Source organism: Gopherus evgoodei, chromosome 2, assembly GCF_007399415.2.
Source record: "Gopherus evgoodei ecotype Sinaloan lineage chromosome 2, rGopEvg1_v1.p, whole genome shotgun sequence".
In the NCBI taxonomy this organism is placed as follows: domain Eukaryota; kingdom Metazoa; phylum Chordata; order Testudines; family Testudinidae; genus Gopherus; species Gopherus evgoodei.
Window position 1 is genome coordinate 135,488,241 of NC_044323.1, and position 6,000 is coordinate 135,494,240.

General features: G+C 39.5%; 1 protein-coding gene across 1 annotated transcript in view; it reads right to left on the reverse strand.

Annotated features, from left to right (window-relative positions):
* Positions 1-224, reverse strand: part of DNAH5 (dynein axonemal heavy chain 5) — a 202,250-nt gene extending 202,026 nt beyond the window's left edge. Inside the window, 1 exon segment of the mRNA XM_030551718.1 lies at positions 91-224. The gene's annotated coding sequence lies outside the window, so the exon portion shown is untranslated.
* Positions 225-6,000: the final 5,776 nt, after the last annotated feature.

The following is a 6,000-nucleotide window of genomic DNA, read 5'->3' on the forward strand; positions in this document are numbered from 1 at the left end:
AAGTTACTCTATAATCTATAAGCTGCTATAATAGTAACTCTGAAGCCAGAAAATGTGCTACAGACTCTACAGAGGTAAAATTCAGCATACCTGGTTACCCTCAAGAATAGCATCTTCCACTTCAGCTTTGTCCAGGTCCACGCAGGAAGCAACAATATCCAATATATAATCATGTCTGCCATCCAGCTGAGCTCTTTGGCCTCCTTCTCCTCCTTGAGCTTTTGCTGTAAGAAAACATTGACCATTGGGAGAAAGTTAGAACGGCTTAAAGTGATTGTACAACTGAAATTTGCTCACTTTTCAAGTTACATCTCCTTTCTTTTGGGGTTACTTACAGTTGACCTATTTTTAGGCCCCAACTTATATTTGTGAGAAGTTATGAAATTTAAAGTTTTATAACTAATTTACTTGGTTCAACCATCCAATTTAGCCTATGACTTTATAAACTAAGCATATTATATACCATCATGTATTCCTATCAGAGGCCTTCTCTGGAGGAAATTGCATGAGGTACCATCCCTATCAGGCTACATAAATCTCCCACAATCCTCAGCTCCTAAAGCCACTAGTCCCTGCTTTTCAGACTATTTACATATGCTGTTTACATCAGGACATGATTCCAATACATCCTATTTGTTATTCATGCAGGATTGCTATGGATTTGTGCTGTCAAAGGACAAAGAAGCTAACTGAGGTGGTTGGGATTTCACACATTATTTCTTTAGTATAAGGAGATGTAATAAACAAGCAATAAACCTGAAGACACAAGTGTTTACAAATGCAGTTAGCTACTGCTATTAGATTGGTTTTTCAAATACTATACCTCAGCTTCTAATTAAATTGAATCCCGTATACAACACATCTCATTTGGTTAGAGACAAAATAACCTTCTGGAATAGTTGCTGGTATTATTGTGGTTGCAGATCACATTAATTAATATTATTTCATTTTCAACAGAAATTTAGAATTATATTTTGTTGGTGGTAAATCCAAACCATTTCCCCAGTGATAATGGATAATTCAGTAAGTCTAGAGCGTGAACGCAAGTAATATAGCCAGAAGCTGTAGCAGATCCAATAGGGCTTGCATAATTGAAATTATTCCCTTATGTAAATATCTTTCCTAATTATTGCAGGATCTTACTGAAGAATTTGTAAAAATTTCTTTAAGTCCTAGAAACATTTGTTCAGAATGCTTGAATGTGTGGGGAGAGAATTTTTTTCTGTTAATGCATAAAATAGGTGACTGTGTTTTCATTAAGTTGATATAGTTGAAGAAGGCGATGGCAGTAAAATATTAATTTTGTGCATATTAAGCACAATCTTCTATCATATCTGCAACTCATTTGGTCCCTGGAGACTACGAAAGGATAAAACAAATGACAATATACTATACGCTGCAATCTGTGGGCTTCACTCTGTGAGGTGGATAATCCTTGTTTTACAAAGAGAACGATATTCAACTTTAAAATGACATCTCACATTTGTCAGCGTCATTTTGTTCTTTTAATAAAAAGTTGTCACATGACTTGAGCTCAATGTTCATTTACCCATGGAGCTGGTTAGCAAACTGATAGAGGGTGAAGTTCTTCCCTGTGATGGGGGTCTATTGCAATTTCTTTGCCCCATCCCTGCTGGAGGCGGTGGCAACCTGACATTCCTTGCCTAGGTAAAAACCTACTCAACCCAGGGTACCCACAAGAATTAGTTCTCTAATGGCCAGGCAGAAACAGTAACCAATCAGAAGTCGCCAGGCAAGTTAAGAATGCTGGCCTGCTTCAAGCCAGGATGAGTGTAGGTGGAGCCGGGACAAGAGAGCAACTCCTCAGTCTCATTCAGAAATATGAGGCCAGGTTAGGGCCTTTGTTTCCAGCACTGCAAACAAGCAATTACGTTTTTGTTTACTAGTTTAACATTGTAGGCAACCAAATTGCATTTTTGTTTGTTCATTAACCACTTAAAAACTGAGACCATGTTCCCTGCCAGAGTTCTTCAGCTCCAGGCATGCTGCCACTACTTGGTACTAGAAATGGAATCGACTTCTCCCCTTTTCCAGGAAGGGGGCCATGGAAGATCCCTTACAACTCCTGACTCAGCAACTGCCGACTCAGGTGGAGAACCAGCAACTGCTCCTTGAAGAACAGGAGGCCTAGTGGGCCATCCAGCTGCAGCAGAGTGCTCCTCAAGCCACTTCTGCCGTAGCAGCAATGATAGCAACAGCAGTTCCAGGAGGCCATGCTTCAGTAAGTCACCAACTGCTCCCCATCTGAAGCAACACTACCAGGGCTGGATAGAACCCTCTCCAAATTAAAGCTCACTGATGATCTTGAGCCCTATCTCATCATGTTTGAGCAGGTAACCCCAGTAGCTAAGAGGATGAAGACTATCTGGGCCATGCAAATAGATCACTTTCTGTCTGGGGATGCTGCTTACCAGGCCTTGATGACAACATCATCAGGGACTACAACATCCTGAAAGTTGCTATACTCAACCAACTGGGGGCATCCCTGGAGATATATCACCACCAGTTCTAGACCAACTTCCACCTAGAGCACAAACCAAGGTTGTTCCCCAATGCCTAAAGGATTGGGTCAACCACTGGCTTCAGCCAGAATACTGTTCTTCAGTACAGTACACTACAAACTCGATATTGCTGGATTGATATCCAGGGGTCTAGCAGCCTTTGTTCGGACCTGGGTACAGAGACAGAATCTTTGAGTCACTGTCAGCTGCCACCCATCTCAGAGGAATTTGAGGGCAGGCCAGCCATGTAAGGATGATGGACATATGCCTAGAGGGCCACAGGCCTAACCACATGAGGAGTCAGCTTTGGTTATCAGGAAGGAACTGGAGATGTCCCAAAATAAGGAGCACCCTTTTACTAAACCCCTAGGAGGCTTTCTGAGACACTGCCCCATGAGTCAACTGAAGAGGAGGAAGCAGGAGGCAAATGAGGATCCCCTAATTGGACAATCATCTGTTTTCAGTGGGGGAAACCTGGGCAACTTAGCTGTTTGTGCCCTCTCATGGGCTGCAATTACTTGGAGTCTCTTGAACGAAACAGAGGAGAATTGTAGCTCAAGTATGCCTTGGGGCAGTGTTGAGGCTTATAGGCTTAGGATGCTCCCAAACTTGGTGTGGGAAACCCTACTGGACCCAGAGAAACTACAGTAGGATGACTGGTATTCAATACCTCCTCAAGCTTCTGTACAGCATATACAATGCCTCCCTTTTGCTTGCTGCTAGGTAACAAGATGCTAGCGAATACAATGTTCTTGACAGTTATGTTATTCTTATGGCTAATTTATTTGTTTTCTTATGTGCTATTCAGAGTTGATGATAGAGACATGCCTGAAGGCTAGTAAAACATTAATACAGTATTTACATTAAATACTGTTGGCACACAAAACTATGGTTAATATAAACCTATTCAGCTTGAGTAATTCTCAAAAAAGAGGAATCTCTCTCATCATTACACTTTATAGCTGCTGAATTTCCCACTGAACTCCTAGGTTGCAACACTTCATAAAACTACTTGCAAACTCGGCCATGGAGTTACTGACTTTTATTAACTCAACCTGTGTACTTAATTTAATATGCATGTTATACACCTACTCAAACTCATAGTCAAAAAATTACAAAAGGTTGGTCGGCAAAGTTTCTGAGTGCCTATTTTCCTACAGATCAGTACTTTCCTGTAGGAAATCTGTTGAGCAGTCTATGAAATATTCATACAAATATTTGGAAATAAGACCTCAAATAATCCTACATGTAACACCTTTCTATTCAATAAAGTTATACTGGGGCTCAATAGGGCTAATTGTTTTCTGACATGGCTTTAAAATGGTTATCCACAGACTATTTCTCTTTACAAAGTTTTGTAATTTGAAAGACAGCATAAAGATAGCAGGATCAACTAATGCTCAAGATTATTTTATTATTGATGCAAAAATCACCACAACCATCAAATATACCCTTCCAGCTACTGGCTGGAGTTAGGTTGATAGGGAGCCTTAATTGTAGATTTCCTTAATTTAAGGTTTTTAACTGAAAATAAATCTAAACTAACTTTTGAATTCTTGTTTTGAGGTAATTACACCCTACCTGTACCATATTATGCCTTAGTTATGGTGCTGACTGGGTCTATGTGTGGTATATGCACCCGCAGCCCCTAATGGGTGTGAGACCTCACAGCAGGGAAAACCCCTGATGCAGGAACCTTTAGAGAAAAGGCTCAGGGAGGGAAAGCAAAAATGTTCTGAGTCAGCAGCAGGAGGGGAGCTGCCTCTGTTCCCTGTTCCAATAATAAATACATTGTCTGCTCTTACAGAACTTGTACCTGTGACATCATTCCAGGGACCCTGCCTGGAGACCACAAGTCACACATCAATATTTCGACCTAATTACTGATATATACTCTCCATTTTAATTTAGTTTGTGCATTCCTTTTTTAAAAAAGTTAATACATATGCTGACATTAAACAAGAATCCAGAGAAAGAGCTACCATGTTATATTTCTAATGATATGAAGGCAAATATCTATCACAGCATTGTCTTTCACATTTTAGGGCCTGATTCACCCCATGCCCAGGCTGTTTTATGCTGCTCTACAGCAGTGCAGGCAGTCATGGCATATTAGCTAGTTTAACTGGATTTACAGCTGCTATTATTGCCAGATTTACACCTTTACTCTATTTACACCTTTTCCCCCCCTCTTATCTTCCCTGTTGAGTAGATCCAGTACAACAGGTTTTTAAAAGTACAGCTAGGACTAAGCATCTTTGCCAAAAATAAGTTTCACCTTCAAAGTAGGCTGGTGCATAAACTTTTCAAAAAAAATTGTGAAAAGTTCTCTTAGAAAATGGCTGCAATCAGTTGTTCACAATTGAGTTAAGGTTGAAACTGCCCTTAGCTATCTCCCATTGCTCTCCATGAGAGCAAAACCAACCTGCCATCACCAAAGATGGCATCCTCCATGCTTTCATATCAACACTTAGCAACAAACGAATGGAGACAGTGGCCATCTTTTCTTATGACAGTCAGTGGCCTCCATCCCAGTGAAACATTGAGTTATGGTGGCAATTTTGAAATAGGTATTCTCAGTTTCTCTAAAAATTGTTCTTTGGATGAAGAATAATCTTTCAATTACGAGTAACAAGGAAACAAATATTTACGTATTATGGTCACTTTATCCATTTCACCCACATGTGAGGTTTCACTTCTGTACCTGCTTCTGTGTACAAAGACAATGCCTGTGCTTACATCACTGAGGACTAAGAAAGGTTCTATACTTTCAACAGGATGCCTTCCTGACTGGTTACATAAGTTGGAAGCTAAACACATAATGAAACAGATGCATGTAGTCAATGAGGCAAGAGTCAAATAACAGCAAAGAAAGATTCTCCACTGCTTTGTTCATTAGTATACTCTATTCAAGACCTGCACTGACTGAGGCAGGGTTCCTGTAAAAAATACAGTAATGCCATCATTTCACTGAAGACTTATTGTCATGTATATGCATGAATAGCAGAGTTAATTTGCATGAATAGTACTTCTGAGTACTCCACTTTAAACAATATTCTGGCTGCCAAGTATTTCATGTGCAGTTTGTTCCTTTTTCATCATTCATGAAATCCTAACTTTTATGGGGAAATAGCCTTCTCCTGATACTGATTCCACATTAAAATTGGAATTCCCAATTAAATGGTAATGACATTCTCCTCCCACACCTTAGAATGATTCACTGGGTATTAGTAATTTCCATCCAATGGAGCACACAATTTGTTCTTGCGATATCCAATTCTATACACAAAAGGATAAATCAAGCCTCATATACTAACAACTGCCACTAAAAACTATTGAACAATGTATGTTGGGTTTTTATAGCTATATAGATATAGATATATGCACAATATAACATTATAATGTTATAGTAATATCAATTAAGCACACATTATCAATATAACATTATATTGCATATATATTTCTAGGTGTTACATTG